Here is a 19,210-nt window from a genome sequence, read left to right as displayed (position 1 = left end):
AAATAAGAAGAACAAAGCAATGATGACAGAAATATTATTTAATTTAGCTCAAACAATACTTTTGAAATTATTTAATGGTTCTGGTTTTATAAGCAATTATTTCAGAACATTATGAAATGCCCTAAAAACATGAAGCTTGTGTCACCTGAAAACAATTTTGCATTTTGGATGAGACTGAGTTAACAGCCTGAGGCTCCACTAGGTTTCAGAAGCTGGAGGCTGCACTAGGTTTCAGAAGCTCTAAAAAGATACTTTTTTTTTACTAGGGCTTCTCCATATCCTTCATAGAATTGGGAAATCTTGCAGATTTGGTTTCTCAGTTTTAAAGTATCTCTTTGTTCCACTGTTTTGATCTCTTGAAAACGTGTCTCAAAGTAATAAGAAACCTTCATCTTTTTGTTAGTGGGATCACAAGCTTTCCAGTGAATGTGACTGAACATACCAACCATATTTGCATGCTGACAGGTGGGGTAGCTATTCTTCCCTTGGGGCAGGGTTGGTGGATTTGAGGTTGTAAGTAAAAACATGTCTGTTGCAGTGAGTAATTGCTGTTGGGAAGAGCTTGCTTCAACAGCAGTTTTAGCCAGGCTAGCAATGAAGGTGGCTCTTCCCTCTGTGTTAATTTTGGATGCAAATTAAAAGAATCAGCTGAAATATCTTTTGTCAGAATCCTAATTAGGCTGGACAAAATGGTTGGAGCTTTTGAGGATTTAAAAGTTTCAGGTCGCCAGAGGAATTATTAAGTAGATACTCTAAATAACACTTTCTTTTTTCACTGTGGTGATCACTAGTTTTTACACATAAACTAGTGCATACGGGCATAAAATAAGAAGAAAATAACTTGTTTCTGTTCTTAGCTTTGCCTCAGGCCTTGGTTTAATGGTCTGGTCCAACCTAGCTTCAGCTGGCTCCCAAGGTCTCTAGACCTGTGTATCTGCTACTGTCTCTACTCAGAGGATGACTGACAGCTCGAATTCACAAGCAGGGACACTTCTCTTTGGGTGATTGCAGTTGTTCACACCCATTCTCTCCACCTTACTGGTCTTCAGGGATGCTACAGCTATTAACACTTGATTATTGCTTATTTTTGGACATATTTTTCTGTATTTTACAGCCTGCCATGTTAAAGAACACCAAAATCTGTGATATTTTTCTTCAGTGTGTTAGACTGTAAATTGCAGCAGTACAGCTACTGCTTCACAGGCTTCACAGCTGCTTCACAAGCAGCTGTGCTGAACCTCTGGAAAGAATATAGAGGCAAGTTACACATCTAGCTTAGCCTCTTTGTTCCTTAGAACTGCAAAGCCACTCTCAGATCACCTCCTAGATTGCAGTTTGTAGCAAGGTGTTCTGAAACTAGGGTAGGTCAGGGGCTGATCTTTTAAAGCCAGCTGAACCTTTATGCAGAAGAAATGAGGTGTATACCTAGAAACAGTATTTTCATCAGCACCCTAAGCTCATGCATCCCTGTGACTAGTTACCTTCTGGTAATTTGGTGATATGTGTTATGGGCATAGGAAAGAAAACACCTGAAGTATTTTGATGAAAAAATAACACCAGTTCTGCATACTCATATTAAAAAGTATGTGGGTCCCAATAAAGTTAATAGCAGGTATAAAGATAGTAACATAAAAACATCTGAATGGTCAGAGGTTATAAGTGATATTATTTTTATCTCAGTTTAGAAGAGAAAACTAGACAGGCAATCCTGATTCTGTGAGGTTGCTGAGTTTCATTCTCTCATTTTCACACTAATATAGTACTGGAAAAACCTGATGCTAAAAGTTGAGTCATATTCATTGGTATGAGTCTATCATCACAAAATAAGCAGACATCATGGTTTTGTAAGTTTCAGAAACCAAAATTTCTGTATAAACCTGAAGTCATTTATATTTTCTAAATTAATATAACAAAAAGAGCATCAAGTTTATGTATGTAAACATAAACAGTGGCAACAATTTAAAGGCTCTTATAATTAATTTTAAAAACAGAAACCTCAGTTAAAAGGCCCTTATAATTAACATTCTAATTATATTTTTAGATGGTTAATATATATTCAGTCTTTCATATGCTGAGTATCTTTTGTAAGTTAGTAACTGGGCTGTATAAAGTGTATGACATCATTTTTTATAAGACATTAATTGAGATCCCTATTTTCCTGAGGTGATTATTTACCCTGGGTCAGGGTACAGGTCTCTCAGGTAGCCTGCGCTATCCTTAGTCAGGGTCCAGGTCCACAGCGATTTAAGATGACAAGGACGATTTCTGTGTCAGCACAGTGACAGCTCCATCCCTCCCATCCCATGCCATACACATCCTCTCCCCATCAACAACAACCTTTCACTAGCTTATTTTCAGAAGTCTATATTTGCTTATATTTGCTTTTATCTGACCCTGTCAAATTCAACTGAGTCAGATTTTCCCACATTTTTATCATTACCTTGGCCATTCTTACTATAAATATCCAAGTCATCTTTTTATATAACGGTAGTTTTCTGGAGAAAGAAAAGTTTCAGTGATAGGTATTAAAGCAGTTTTCAGCCATGAGCCAGTCTTAAGTGGAAAGGGAACTTTCAGGAGCTGTCCAGGTGTTGGAGCTTTCTACAGGGAGGCTGGGGAACCAGTTGGTGGTTCTTTTTTGGTAATATACAAGAAATATGTAAATTTCTCCAGCTTTAAGTGTTGACCTCTGTTAAAGCCAATCAATTCTTACAAGCTTTTTAGAAGAATCTTAGTGAAAATTATTTTTTTACTAGAACATTTTTGTAGAAAGACATGTTCTAAACTATATGTAAAAACAAAATAAAAAATACATGATAGAAAGCTTGTAGATTTGTGAACAATGGCTTTGATACAATTACATAGACTTGTTTTTTTTAATTTTTAATTTAATGATAAAACCTCAATTGTTTTGTTTTTCTATTTCATGTAAATTTTAGTTTGGAGAAAAAAGGCTTTCTGACAATATTGGATTTGTTTTTTTGATGAAAGTGGCAGCTTTTTAGAAAAAGGCAAAGCCAAGTTTTTTCCTGCCTGCGGCCATCAAAAATCCCTGATTCCCTATGAAAGTAGAATTTCAGTCCAGGTATTGTTGCCAAATTTCAGTACGCTAATTGCATTTCCTACCTGAATTCTTCCCTCTGATTTCAATTAGACAAGGTTTTCTCCACTCTCTGTGTTCAGATGTCTGTGTTTCTGGTTCCCTCCCTTCAGGCACCTGACTTACACTTCAAGAGGACCACATTTCAGTGTGGCAGAGGCAGATCCTATAAACAGTGTGTGCACATCACTGCTTTATAAAACTTCCTCTGTGTCTGGCCTGTGGAAACGAAAAGCAATGGAAAGGTGAGATCATGCTATTCTGAACAGACAGTAGCATGGGAGTAGGGGCTGGTAAGGCATCGTTTCACACGATAATATTCAATATTCAGTAGTATGATAGTATTCAGTATTCCAAACATGACAAGGTAACAGAGATACACTGAAAGGCAACAGAAATGTAATAAAGAGCAGCTAATATGCAAACACCTTAACTTTCAGGAGATTGACCATCAAAACATAAAAGTCAGTTCCAGCAAGTTTTGACTGCTGAAATATCTGGCTAGATTGGGAAGAGATAATAAAATCTAGACAGCGTAATCTTCTCTGTCCCTACCCGAGGACTTGCTTGCTGATGGGAAACGTCAGTTGTGTTACAAAGCTATTGCAATCCAGAATCCTTGAACAGAACAGAGATCATGGAATATACTTGGTAAAATTCAAGGCGTTGTGCCACAAATCCCTTTGATCCACTCTGATGATCAGTGTTTGCTGTCATATGAGGCTGTAACCTGAATTTGGGCTTTGCCTCTGGGTTTTTGTCGAGCTGCTCTCAACTTGATCCAGCAAACTACGTAGCTACTTCCCTGTAATATGATGTTCATGAGGAAAGCTGCAGCCCTAGGTGAAGGAATAGAAAATAATTTTTTTGTGTCCCAGAATTCTAGCATTGCATGTCAAGAATAGCACAGCATTTTGAAGGTGTTTTACATCCTTTCCTTCCTGTTTTCACTTCCTTCATGTACTTGCAGTCACTAGGAAAAAACTTTTAATGTCTAGGTATGTTGGATCTGAGCACTTTCTGGTTAGTACATTCCTGGCAAGCTTGTCATGTTTGATACTGTGTCTGTAACTCCTGTGCCATTGTCAGCATACCATTAGCTGGTCATCTTGCACAGCAGATTTGCAGCAGATACCTGTTATTTGTGCACGGAAACAGAACCTGATGCTTGCCTTTACTGGCTGAACCAAATCTGTGGAGAGTTGTAGGCTAACTCACAGTGCTGCTGCTCCCCGAGTAGTATTGCTTTTATGAATAAAAAAGATTTTATCATCCTAAGCAGGAATCTTTCAGTAATAGGAAGGTTTATTTCAGTTGTTGGTTTCTAATGAAGATTCTTCATTGCTAGAATTTCTCTGTTGAACTGAAGATGGCTGAATAAAGGCTCTCCAGTTTTTTCAATATCCTAGGCAAGATGCCAATTTCAGAGCATTTCTCTGAACTACTTATTCATGCTTACAAAACTGGCCCTAGTGAAAGAAAACAAAACCTGTTTTTCAGATGGAGAAGACTGAGGCACAGATGTTTACTGCTCTACCCAAAGTTCCATGTAAAAATTAAGTGGCAGAAGAAATGAAACTGAGGTTTCTTGACAGCTCTTAAATTTTAATGGTTCAAGGATCTTTTCCTATTGTATCCTTCTGTTAGTTTATGGTTGATTCTTAAGGGACCATGACCAATAGCAGAGGTTGAATCTCAACTGGTTTATCAGCTTTCCAGAACGTATTGTGGCAGATGACTTTTGAAAAACTTACTAAAGGGAGGCAGCTGAGGGAAGACCTCAGAATTGAGAGAACATACTCTGTGTTCCAGGTTTCCAGCCTTACCAGATGTTTAAATGTAAAACTGGTATGTGCAACATAAGATCTTGGGGAGAAAAGCAATCATATAATAACTTGGAGTTCCAATGGTGGGTAAAGAAGAGTCCCATTTTCATTTTTATTGTTTTCTATGAGTCATGAATGTTCAGCTTTGAATTTTCTGACATAAGTTTAAAAAGAAAAAATGGAAACTGGTATTCCTGTCAGAAGGAAAATTTGGAGAATAACATTTTTGGAATGTGATGAACCATTATTTGAGAGATTAACCAGACAAAAAGGCAAAATGTAAGATACACTGAGATAGTAGAGTATGGTTTCCAACTTTCATGAAGTGTGAATGAACATACAGACTGGGTTATGGGGAATTTTGAAAAGCAATCTATATTACACTCAGCTGTACTGGATAATATTCTGAGAAGAAAGAGTTTATTTCTTTTACATCACAGACTTCATATGGAAGAATCTCAGAAGAAGATCAGGACCAAATAAATAAATGTAACTCAAATTAACATAACAGAAGGCCTATCTATGTGTACACACAGCTGCTCTGTCACTTTTCAGGTTCTAAACTATCAACAGGAAGGCCACAAGGCTAATTACAAAGTAATTCAGTTCTTACCCATAACAAAGGACCAAATATCACACTTGATTGCACTATCTTACTATACTCAAAAAGATATATAGAGGAGTACTTCAGATTGTGAATGCCTGTGTTCTTTTGTACTTACCAGCATTGTCTGGACAATCTGAAATCACCTGGAAGCTTTTTTTCCTGTACAGCTCATTTAAAACCTAGAGATTAGCTAAAATGGATGACTGTCAAGCTTGGAGGGTGCTGTTATCAATGCAGTGAGCTGCAGTGCCTTCCTATTGAATGGCCTTGTCTCGGGTTACCGCACCATCACCTGTCGGGATGCCCAGAGGGCTTATTCCCTTACCACCAGAACAGGAAATAGCTCTGGCCTTAAGCCGATGAAGGAAAAGGTAAAGGGGTCTTACTATCCTTTGTAAGAAAAGAAAAGAGTAAGACAGGAAGAAAGGTAAAAGTAGTTACGATGCAGTTTTGGTTTGGGAAGCTCAAAGGCAGATGGGAGTGACCCCTGTAGCCGTACTGGGGGTATATGCAAATTGTTTGGTTGTTTCCTGTCCTAGTCAGATAAGGGCAATTTGTATTAATCTTTTCTGTAATTTCACTGAGGTTCGAGAAACTTTAGGTGAAGACTCTCACATAAAACACATTCCCCCATACGGCTTGCTCAGAATTGAACCGTGTAAATACGATATAGTAACACATTTATAGTAGCAAGTTTTTTATACTAGCAAGAGGTTTAAAGAGTCTGAGGATTCCTTTCTAGGATATAAAGAGTATTGGTCATTCATGACATGTTTGACATGCAGACATAAAATAAGAATTTTGCTGGCCTCATTGTGAGAGCTAACTTCGGGTCTGAAGCAATTGATGCATGTAATGATGCCCCGCTCTCTCCTCCCAGTGCAAAAAAGATGGATTTTTTTCTTTTGTTTGTACATTCCAAACATGTAAACAAAAGCCAAGATTTATAAAGTTCAAAAGTTACTGACTTTGTGCTTCCAAGGTTGGCCTCAACTACAAGCAAGGTCAGTGGCTGCTTTTGATTCCATGTATGACATCTGTAGAAGCAGCAGCCTAAAATTCAGTAAACTAACAGATACATTACTCTCATTGAAAGCTCATCCCTATGAAGCCTTCATTTTAACTTTTTTTATGGTTTATTATTTATTTCAGTGTCTGAGTGCCTGTGACAGAAGTTCTCTGAGACTTATCCTGAAATCTACCTGGCTCTTTCACAGAAGAGAAAAATAATGTGATGTTTTCACAACAAAATACAAAAATAATCTTTAAATTTCCTCAACAAATTTTATTCTCATATGACAACATGATCAAGTCATTTGAGCCTGCTGGAAATAATCAGATTGATTGTTACCCTTGACCTCTGAGAGTTCCTAAAAATTATCCTGAGCAGTGCTACCTATGAACTAAAACCAGAAATACTGGGTAAACCAGTTACGCTAGTACAACAGGAGCCAGGTGATGAATTCTGGTAATCTCCTACCTCACAAAAGAACAGCACTAATTACACATCTGAAGATACTTTTTTCTGCACTTTGTAAGTACAAGTTTCAGTTTACTTCCTAATCCAGAAGATTATACTTATAAATTACAGTTCTGTTATATTTTGGAAGAAAGAAATATTTCAGGAAAATAGATACGCACGTTAATTTCTCTTTGAAATAAATATTAGTGTATGTTATTGCATATAATCATTCTTATGGATTTTACTAATAGAAAAATTATAGAATATATAGTTTGGGAGGCACTTCTGGCATACAATCAAGTTACACAGGTCTTGTCTGATAAAGTCTTGACTGATGAATATCTCCAACACAGAGATTTCACAACCTCTCTGGGTCCACGTTTGGACATTTGACCACCTCATGGTGAAAAATACATCTCCTAGTATGTCATCAGAATGTCCTTTTCTGCAACCTGTGCCTCTGTCCTTTCACTCACCCTCCAAGAAGTGTCTGATTCTGTCTTCTCTATTCTTTCTAACCTTTACAGTTTAATTTATTTAGAAAAATTAAACATCCTCAGAGGCTGACATAAGGGATATCTCAGATGAGTTTCATTCACATGGTGAGTGTACATTTCTGATAATCTGATTCTACCTGTAACCATTAAAATTAATGTGTATTGTAAATATTCTCTGTTTTCAACAGTAAGAAGCCAGTGGTAATGTCTCAGATAAGATGATAATTTCTTGCTTTCCAAAACTGAAGAGCTTGATTATTGTAATATTTATTTTTCAAGAAGAGCATTGCCTCCAGGCTGTAACCACAAATCATTTAGTATTTTTCTATTTTATTTTAAAATACAGTATTCAGAGCTACTGGGGAAGGTATCAAGTGTGCAGAATGAAGATAAGTTATACATGGAACCTATGCCCAGAGCTAGGTACCTAGGGTACCTGCTGCACTGACAGGCCATTCTTGCTCCAGCCAGCATCACGCGGGGGCTCCACCACAGCCCTTGCCAGTTGGTCCAGGAGCCCTATTTCAGCCCAGGCCTGAGAAGCTGTTCCTGGCCTGAGCTCCCTGTCAAGAAGCAGCATGAGTGGGGCTGCTCTGTGAGTCTGGGAGCAGCCAGCAGCCCTGGAGGTACAGGTGACTGTTGTGCAGGTTGCCCCTTTGCTGGGCGAGGGCTAGTCCTGCAATACCTGACTTGGGTGTGCAGTGATCCTTCAGCAGCACCAGATGAAGCAAGTTAACAAACCAGGGTCCGTTCTGGGAGATCCAGTCAGCAGCAGGAGGAGATGGGGCCAGGAATCACACTGCAAAGAGACAAGCTACCTAAGGCACAGATACATGTACAGCATGGCTAAGGAAAGGGCTCAGGGCTGAGCTGGAATGGGCTCTTGTCCTGTTACATGGGTGGAAGCTCCAGCTGAGCTGAGTCTGGTCACCTAAGGCCTACTGGTGTACTTGGGGTGCTGACAGTGAATATAGTATAAACAGAAGTTAAAAAAGCCTTTCTGAAGTACCTTGCCACAGTTGGTTTCCTGAATGGGCAAAATGATGGCTAAATCAAACTGTTCTGATGAGTCTATATGGTAAGAACCGGATTGGGATTGTTATCTGTGAAATCTATGTGCTTGGTTTTGATCTTCTTTCTGGCACAATGTTCTCTACGAGCCACCTATTAAATGAGGAAGGATACTCGTGTACTGTGTGAATAGCTCAGCGCTGTAGTTTTTGCAGTAAGAGGCAGTAATAGAGATGCTGATTTGAAACGTAAGATTTCTTTCACTGGCTGCTTTCCTGTGTGCTGCCTCATCCTGCTCACACATGTAATACTTTTCCTTCAGGGAAGCATCAGCCACTCCAGTGAAGGTGAATATGTAGAAGAAAAGCAACAGGACTATTTTACTACCCAGTCTCTGGATGCGGATAGCAGAGAGGTCAGTTACTACCCTTGCAATTTCATTCTCTACAAGATACTGCTCCACAGTGTGTAGCCTGCCTTACATGGGTCAGATACTGTTTCACTAATGAGTTCACACAGTATCACAAATTGACTCCTAATAGTGTATAATTAGAAGGCAAGCAACTGGGGCTTATCAGTCCCCAATAAGCTTAATTTTGATCTTCAAGGCATATCTTAAGCCTCCATCTTTTCACCTAATGCCTCCTAAAGATTTCAAAAGGAGTCTAGCTAGTCTGTGACTCTAACATCTCCAATACCTACCTATTCTGACTAAATGAAAGGACAGCTAAAAAGACTTTCATAGTGCACTAGTTTTCTGGTGAACAATTGCTATGTTTACTAGATTGTTGTTGTAGGTTCACAAATTGTAGATTTTTGAAGTTGTGAATGGAATAGGAATTCCTAGAAGAGTTTCACATTAGAGTATGAGATATCTTGGAAATTTTGCATCTGTTTAGTATGGGAAATTTGTAGCATCTTTGAAGAATGATTACATAAAGTCCAAGATAAATATTATTGTCAGAAAATTATTTTTTTTCTTCCCCTCACTGCACTTGGAACAAATCACACCCCCTGTGGCTCTTTCTTCTTTCTTTGCTTTGGTTTTATGCATTTCCTGTAAGCCATTACCAGAATGTAAATGCTTCAGGATCGAATCAACTTTTATGGCACAGAGGTCAATGTTACTGGTTTATAATCTTTCTACTGTCTTTCTCCCTCCTTGTTCGTGGGCCAGCACGTGGTCAAGAGCATCCTGGGCAGCGCTGTGCAAGGTATGAGCAGGTACCCGCTGCAGCACGTGGTGACAGTCTAGGGTAGCTCCTATGGTGAACCACTAGAGGCTGCTCAATAAACGCAGCCCACAGCCTCGCTCCTCGAGGAGGGCAGGCGAGATATGTGCACAACTGAAGAAAACCACTGCTACAGCAGCTGCCTGAAAGACAACATGTTCTTCCTGGTTGGGATAGTGAGGAATTACAAGGATAGAAGTAAAGAAAAAAAAAGTTGAGATTTCCTTTTCTGATTTCTGGGTCATTTTATTTGCTGGTTATAAGCGTTAACAGTTGAAGACAAGATCTTGCTGACTGACGCTATTTCTATTACACATAGGCCATTCTGCTTGACGAAATTGTGGGGGGGAAATAATGCACAGGAACAAGCTAGAACTCCAGCAAAAACATCAACGGATTTCATCCTTGGCCATCCTTTTGAATAGCTGCTTGGGAAAAGGTGTGTATATGTACTTATATAATACACATTTTATATATATATGTGTGTGTATATATATAAATACATACGCATGTTGTTGAGGAAAGGGTTCCTAACAAATCCATTGATCCTTCTGTCCTCTTGTTTCCATCATCCATGGGAGTTTCTTGTAGTTTCTTGTTAAGCTTGGATGAGAAAGAGAAATTCTTTTCTGTTCATTGGAACTTCTGTCTCTTCAGTGCCTCTACCAAGAGATTACTTTACATTGATGTTTAATAATGTCCTGCGGGGAATCACTGTAGGTATTATACTAAACCCTGAATCCCTAAACTTCAAAATAATTTTCTAGGAGCTTTCCAGCTAAGAAGAACAAAAACTATACAGCTGTCATGAGTTCTGAAAAGCAGAATGAACTACATCGTAGAAATGAATTCATTTACCAGAATCTAGGAACAGATTCAAAAAGAGGTAAGAAAGTATCAGAGGCAAATGTGGGCTCTAGAATGACCTTTCAAAGTGGAGCTCATCTGAGTTCTGACACTTTCATCAGTAAATTTAATATTGTGGAGGTGAAGGGACAGTAGAGTCAAAAGCTTACTAGTAGCTCCGTGGTGATTCATCTGGAGTGTTAAATGTTGCATTAGTTAAGCAACAATTGAGAAAGAAGCTGTTTCCTGGAGATTAACAGGTGATGGGGAAGACCTGATGGCCTGAGGCTGCTTTTGTTTTTAAAAGGTGGGATGGAGAGGAAAAAAGCTGGCTGCATGGTATTTAGTCATGAGCAAAGCTGGTTAACAAATAAGTACAGGATGTTTCTAAAATGACTGTTCCAGCCATCAGATTGGAGTCCCTTCTTGAAAACCTGAATCACTTCATAGCAGACTAAAATTACACTTAAAGAAAGCAACTGTTCAAAAGGGTATGTCTGACATACTGCTATAGATGCGTGTTCAGAACTACCTAAGGGGAACACTCAAAATACGTATGCTTGTGCATCTGATATGTTGAAAAGATCTGTCCTTCATACCATCAGGTTTTTGTGATATTCTGGGAAACAAACTGACATTCTTGTCCAAGATCAGTTTCTGTCTCATACATCAATAGTATAAAAAGTTTAAGGATAGTGCTGTACTATTCTTTTTCTTCAGCTGTTAAATGTGTGCTTTAGCTATCACTCAAAAGATTTTACAATGTAAAATTCTGAAAGTAATTTGAAAGACCCAGAAGCTGAAATAGCTCCTGTGGGTATTTCAAAATACTGCTAGCTAGCTATGAGTGCATGACCCATTAACTAATGAAGAGTTTGTCTGCTTACTGTTTAATCTCACTTTATTGCTTTGTTTCCTTCTGTACATGCATCTGAAGTAAATAAGTTATGTCTTTAGATAAATATGGTCTGTACTGAACTGATTAGGATGTATGCCATAACACTTCAGTTAAGGAACTTCCTTAAGGAAGTCTGTTCTTATGTCACTAATGTTATATTTGTGGGAAGGATCATATAAGGGCACAATATCATGATCATTCTTCTTCACAGCAGTACTTGCTAAAGCAGCTTAAAGTGAAAACATCATTTCCAGCCCCAACCAACCCCCAAAAGAAAAAGGTTGTGAGACTGCAACTTAATTTAACTAAAGGATAGTTAGGGAGTCAAGGCTTCTGAAAGTTCCCCAAAAAATTTACTAGCCAAAACAAGTTTTAAGCTCCTGGTTACAAACAAAAATCAGGTTTTTTGTATTGTGTAAGTAATAAGAGAGATGTTGCATGATGGCTTTGGCCAGTCTTATGGTTTGCTGAAAGTTCTTCCACTCCTGACTGTATGCCCCTCTATTTATGTAGGCTGCGGCAGTAACAGACTCTGTGTAGAACAAAGTCAGCTTGGTGGCAAAAAGGTGTTTTACTGGTGAATTTACGAGTTGCATTGGCTTAGCTAGAGTCTGACCACAACCACAGCAGGTACAAAGAGGTGGAATACGTGAAACTGGGAAAGAGGAGTGGGGAGACAAGAAGGACCTTCCACTTCTGGCAGTGGCAAGCTGTCAGACCAGCTTAGCTGTAGTATTTAACCTCAAGAATTGTGCTCTGAAGTTTTGCTTGAACAGGCAAGTGTCAAATTAAAGATTTTTCTGAACAGAGTTTAAGTTCAGAATTCAATTCAGTTCCGCAGGTAGTCATGTGAGCCTGTTGTCTGGTAACAAATCAAACCACTGAAGTTTTATACTTAGGTATCATATCTATATTAAAGTTTTAAAATTTTCCCTTGTAATACAATGCAATTAAAAAAGACATACAGAGACTTCAATACCCTCAGCCAGTTTTGAGTAAACTTACCATGCCCAATAAGATGAAAAGTGGCAGAGCAACGTATCAGTTTACTATGATTTTAACAGTTTCTTAAACTCTGATCCAGCATTCTGTTAGCAACGCTGCTGAGCCTATTGAATATGCTATCACCCGTAACTTGTGTTTTCATTCCTGTCATCTGGAGCAGTTCTAAGCAGCAGAACTACTGAGCACTTCTGGCAGCAGAAAGGATCTTATGAATGTTCCCTAGTACTCTATGGGTAAAATCATCCCAAATGTCATACAATGTCTTTGTTGGCCTTTTAAACTGAAGCAGCTAACTTTGAAGGAAATTGGATAGTGTGTACCTGCCTTTTCTGACAGTACACCAAAGAAGGCTGCGCTTTCTGCTGTAGGAGCTCTGACAAGTAGATGGGATGTGTTATTGTTTTCAGCTGACAAAACTGTTCGTAAAGTAAACTTTATCTATTACCAAGTCTGGAAACATTTTCCTTATTCTGAGGCTGAATAGATCTTTGAAATGCTTTTGCCAGGCCAGCTATTAGTATGTATTTGTGTTAACTAGTTACAATTCACACAAAATATGAAAAATCGTAGGCTGTTAGCCACATGAGAGCTGAATTAAGTTGTGAATTGTGTTTGCCTTCTGGATCACAGCTTGACTACCCTGATCTACATAGTAAAAAATGTTCAAGCAGAGAATACCATATTATTCAGCTGTAAGGGTTAATGTAGTAATGATGAAAGGTAAACTCAGCAAATAAATGGACATTTACTATTTAACATATGTGATGTAGTATTTCCACTAACAAATGCTGACAATGCTGAATGTTCCTATGGACTGAAATTTTTTCTCTCAGTTTTTTGGAGCCACAATTTAAGACAAAAGATTCAGATTTTCTTTTTCCCTAACAAGCTGAAATACTCCTTTTCTTGTCCTGCCTCATTGAGACAAACTGTACAGCAGTGCCACAGCAGTATGTTTGTCCTCTTGCCTTGGGTGAATTGCGCAGTCACTGCCTAAGAACATTTTCAAAGGTGACCCAATTCTGGGTGGGCTGTAAAGAAAAATGCCTGTTTAAAAAGGGAAAGGGAAAGAATATCCATGGACTCTTCAAGGCTTCTGTCTATCACCTCTATATTATGAAAGCCTTGTATCTGATTCCCACATGTCATTATTATGTGTATATAAACATACATATTTTATATTTAAAATTGGATATGTCTATTATTCTGTGGTTTTCTTTGTAGTGCATATGAAGTGTGAGACTTTTTACTGTTTGAACATGCCTCCTGTATTTTTTAGATACATCTACTTGTTTTGATACTCTTCTTCAGGGTAAAAAATTCAAATTTGTCCAGAGAACACACAAACCTGGGGGAAAAGTCTAATCATTGGGTAGAATTTGACTGTCATCTTCCCAAGACATTAAGGAGAATTATTACAATTAAGTTGAAGGAAGCAAAGAGAAAGAGAAGCCAAAAGATATTGTGCAACTGTTGAGCAGAGTTTTCTTCTATAATGCTTTGTAAAGCAAACAAAACCAAGAATCTCTTTATGTGAGGTTAGTCATTTAAGACTGACCATGCAAATCTGAATGGTGTTTGATCCATAGTGGTCCATACTGTGCTACCATATATAGACTACCTTAAAAGTAGTGTAGGTACAGCTTAATGTTACATCCTTCTACTATTTCCTGAACACCATAAAAATTAGTATGTATTATTATTTGAATGAGTCCCTAGGAGAAGATCCACGATGAGATGTTTGTCCTGTTGATGGCACTTATTATTTGCTTCGAAGTTAAGACAGTAACTGCAGAGCACTGGTATGGGATACTGTGCTGCTACCTTCTTCCAGAGTATGTCTTATAAGAGGTTCACAATTTTATGGCTAAACACAAATGCATTATGATATGATTTCTATTTAAAGGCCTTACACACTAATTTCAGCTTTTTAGAGCATACTTCACTGAATTCCGAAGCCAGTGTGTGGTCTTGCAGTGATTAAATGGCAGTTATGTCTCATTAATATAATCCTACCCTTTAGCCATGGGCAAAGCACATAGTTTTGGAATTTTCAAAATGACAATGAAGGCAAGTATTACAAATATCCTTAAAACCTGCATTCACTGCATATCTTACCATGGTGGAATAAAATGCATCTAAATAGTGCAAAGCAGTAGGGTACATTAAGCGTGACAGTAGCAATGCATTCTTTATTCAGAATGGATACGGAGTCCAGGAATTATAATATAACTAATTTATTTAAAGTAATGGCAATAAAAGTTTTCCTTTCTTGCTTTAGCTTTCAACAGAAATTCACCCATGTACTATTCAGGACTAGTAAATGAATTTTTACAAGGCCCACTGGAATCTTTTATCTGCTGATTTCTATTCAGTCTGCTTAGCAGGAAGCAATAGTTGAACTTGAATGCAACAAGCTAGCTATGTGCTGAATGCTGCCTTCGCAACTGACCTATGTCATCTCACAATGAAACTTCTTGAGAAACTGTGCAAACGGTAAGAAATACGAGATTTTTTTTGCAGGAATGTGGTTTCCATCACATTTGGGATCTTTGCATGGCCTAGGAAAAATTCAGTCATCATCCAGCTTTGGACGTAAGCCTGCCATTGGAGTTGACTTGATACACAGTGAGTTCTTTTCTACATTCGTAATCAATAGAAGCGTATCCTCATCCCCTTCCAAAGGCCCCATTTGGCACACCTTTTGAATTGTGGCTAAAATATAATTTCACACTATTTTCGAGTAGGAGCAGGTACCCTGATTTTCTGAATCGTCACAGAGAATTCTGCCAGTCATGCCTTCTGTTATACCAAGGATATCAAATTGAAGCACATGGACTGCCACTGTGGCCGTGTGTTGGCATGTGTGTACACAGAGGAAGGATAATGAGACAGAAAGATAAGACATTAAACACCTATTCTATGTAGTACTTGTAGTTCATAACTGACATATGAAAAAAATAAATTGCTTTGAGTCAAGCAGTTCAGAAGTAATCCTTACTATGCTGACATAACTTCATTTTATTATGTTTTTAAGGTGCAGCCATATGTAGAGTAGGTGACAAAAGCATAATCCAGATGGAAAGCAATTATTAATGGCTACACAAGGAGCAACAGTTGCATAGGTATACTGACTGCAGAATGAAGCGGCTTAAACAGGAAGGCATTGCTGGGAGGGGTGGAGGAAAGGTATCATAAAGAAGCATTTATGTGAAAGGAGCACATCTCCTAGGCAGTCATCCTAAAAAAGGGTCCTGTGTACTGCTGGTAGAAAAGTGAGAGAGTCATATTCAAATCAAATGTAAAAGTAATAAGTGTATAATGGCATTGTAGCAGGTGTGAATTTCACCCTGTTAAGGCAGTTTTTCTTTGAAGTGTCATTTCCTTTCACTGCGGGGAAGAGGGAGACAGTGATGACTGTGTTATGAATGTGTTAAGTATTACTTAATTCATACTTGTAACACTATTGTGGGAAACTTGTGATCTCTACAGACTTTTGATCATTCTGTATTGCTATATACTCAGCTAATATTCTGCATTTTCAGATACTTGAGAGAAAGTATAAAAAAATATAAACCAAAGGAAAGCTGAGGAAGCCAGAAATGGTAAAAGGGAACAGACCAAGCGTCTGCCTTTGGCCCAAAGTTGAAAACTCCGAGGAAGCAGAAAGGTGAGGTATGAAAATGAATATGTAACAAAGGATCTATGTATATGTGCATGTAGGTATACATCCATATTTGTCTGTAATATGGAAACATGTATTGTGGTGAGTTTGCTGTCTAAACGTTAACATTGCCTTGGTTGAAATAAGATATATTTTGATTTAGGAAATAGATTAGGAAACTGAACTGGTATATTTTGATTCTTAGAAATTTGATTTGGAGTCATTGAAGTTGTTCAAACAGTATATGTCTTTATTCTCTAAAGGGCTAAAGAAATGAAACAAATAGATCCCCGAGCTCTGATTTTTCCTTCGTGTATAAACAATGCTCTTGAAATGACTGGATTTTGTCTCACTCAAGGACACTGGATCAAGTAAACTCCTCAATGTTTCACCCCCGTACAAATCTTTCTTGATACATGCTGAAGTTTTTATTTCATGTTAAAAATTAAGGCAGCAACTGAAGGTTTATAAGTTTGAGAGCATTCCAGTACACATCCCTTGCCTCAGTATTCCTGACCCATTGCACAAACCATCATGCCCAATACCATGCCAAGTTCCCTGTTGAAATGTGACAAATGTTTTTTGTCATCTAGCCTTGATTGTATTGTGGAAAGAAAAATGGAGACTGAAGAACAAATTTTATATTAATTAGCACTACTTGGCAATAAATGTTTGTTGCCCAAAAACCAGGAACTGTGGGCCTGACTTGCAGAATTGTTGGCTCAATTATCCCTTTTCCTAAAACAAACTTAATGCTTTTTGTCAGTGGTCATACAATATTTTTTTTCGACTGAGACCGTGTAATCCTGCATGCCTAATCCACAACCCAGATATTGCCAGTTCTTTAGGATTCTTGTAAGAAAGGGATGCTTTCTCTTCTACATGAGAGAGAAAACAAGTCTATCTTATGCAGCATATTGTCCTTACAGCAATGAAGAAGTTACTCTGTGACTCTGGGTGAGTGTATGCAGTGGTTTTGTAAATCCCTTTGAGCCTAGTCTTGAGAAAGGCCACTAATCCCAGTAAAAGGGTATTGCTTCATATGAAATTTTTACCGAGCTGTGGAATACATTCCTCCACCCCCATTGCCCAGGCTGTTTGCATACTGGGGCTTTGGTTGCCACTGCAGATAAACTGCACAAATAAATGAAACTGGTTGTTATTTTACACCCACTAGTTTTGTTCCAAGCATGTATATGCTCACAACCTCCTTCTTTCGCCCTGCCTCCCAGTAGTATATTGTGACTATTCTGGAAACTGCTGTTCCTTTGAAGCAATGAAGATGCATCTTCAAATGCATTGTCTGTCTCCTCTACTGCTTTTAGGTCTGTGCAACCAAGTTGTAATTCTTAAAGTATGAGTACTTTCCCATTGCATTTGAGCCTACATCATCCTAATGTGTACTGCAGGTTTCATTCTCAGAAAAGCAAAAGTAACAGTAAAGTAACTGATTCCCAATATTTAATTTTCTATAATTGTCTGCCCAATATATTTTCCTCTTTAAAGAAATCTTGGAGGAAACTTGCATTAAAATGCTGTTGATTTTCTGTCCTTTCTTTTAATTGCTGTGATTACAAAATACTTTCATGCCCATGAGCTGGAAGATTCTGATTAAATTCCCACAGAATACAATTACTCACACCTACTCCACCTTACTGCTGTGCTAGTAACTGCATCTTATTAATCATCCTTACAATCCACCCAAGCCTTAGCAGCTACTATAATTTGTAACATGTCACAAAAACGGTAAGAAATACTTGGTGGTAGCCTGAAGTCCCATTTGCAGTATGCAGTGGCAACAAAAAAAAGATAGTTTCATATCCTGAATCAGAGGGAAGAGTAAAGGGGGAAATCTTTGAAAGTACAGGAATGATTCATCAGTAAGAACGTTTCTAATATGAATGTTCAATGTGCTTTAGGCATTTTTAGGCAGCTTAAGTTTCAGCGGCGAGTGCCACGCTTTGATTATTTTTTTAAGTCGTACTGAATGAGTGTGTTTAAAATTTTTTTCTTTAGGTATACTATGGTTAAAAAAAGAAAACAAAAAAAACCCCAAACACCAAACCCCCCAACCCCTAAACCAACAGTCACAACAACTTTCTGAGATTTGTTTAAATACTGGACATCGACAGGACTGACGAATAGTTTTATATAATAATTTAAATTAAAGATGAACCAGAAAAAGAAGGATGCAAGTGATCTAGCAATTATACGGTGGTGCTGCCTCAGAGCACGGAGAGGGTTGGTTACATATAATGAACCCTTAGCCTGTCTGCTGGAACTGCCAGCCAGCCTGCCATTACTCTCATACAGCGTATGTATCAGCCCAGGGGGATTTGAGAGGAACCCATTCATTCATTTTCATCTAGTCACAAAGCAGCCACTGATGGACGAGCTGGATTCAAACTGATGAAAGGGAAGGAAATGTATTATCAGTATCCCAAGCATCAAATATTTTTGAAAAATACATCTCATGGTAAACATTTCCCCAGAACTTTGCGTGAACTATTTAACAAAAGCTCAAAGACAGGTGATACGCACTGGCTTTGCCAGCCAGCCAAGATCTTAAGATGGATCCGTTTATGCTTTTTTATCTCCAGTTATCTCTCTGGAGTATAGGCGACTGCTCTTAGGGTTGCACAGTGCAGGAAGTGCTAAGTATGTTCATAAAGGTGTGGCTTAGCTCCCTAGCAATTCCATGGCAACAGGGCGTAGTAAACTAGCCTTAAGTAAAACAAACAGGCTTTGTGGAAATCAGAAGTTGAGAATGCAAGCTGTTCACATCTCTGTGATTAAAGCAGCTAATCTCTGATTGAAGGTGGTGGGCTCTGCAGGGAAAGGCTTGTTCCCCTACACCCAACAGGTTCACAAGGGTTGAACAGATAAATCTTGTGCTTTCAATACCAATGCAAAGGAATGTTTTTTAAAGTCATTTTTGCAAGAACAAGAAATTGAATTTACACATTATTTCATCACAAACATAATGTTAAATAAGAAGAAAAACCCAGTATCATTTATTAAAAATCTCATCACCCTGTACAGAACAGCCCATCTTACACTGA

General features: G+C 38.2%; 1 long non-coding RNA gene across 1 annotated transcript; it reads left to right on the top strand.

Annotated features, from left to right (window-relative positions):
- Positions 1–2,952: 2,952 nt before the first annotated feature.
- LOC119157638 lies at positions 2,953–15,369 on the top strand. Its single transcript, XR_005107613.1, has 9 exons — positions 2,953–3,085; positions 3,214–3,345; positions 6,686–7,067; positions 7,523–7,597; positions 8,826–8,918; positions 9,681–10,174; positions 10,503–10,621; positions 15,008–15,112; positions 15,232–15,369. It is a non-coding gene; the product is annotated as an uncharacterized LOC119157638 (long non-coding RNA).
- Positions 15,370–19,210: the final 3,841 nt, after the last annotated feature.

This window comes from Falco rusticolus, chromosome 15, assembly GCF_015220075.1.
Source record: "Falco rusticolus isolate bFalRus1 chromosome 15, bFalRus1.pri, whole genome shotgun sequence".
Lineage (NCBI taxonomy): Eukaryota > Metazoa > Chordata > Aves > Falconiformes > Falconidae > Falco > Falco rusticolus.
This window is presented reverse-complemented; position numbering and strand designations above follow the sequence as displayed.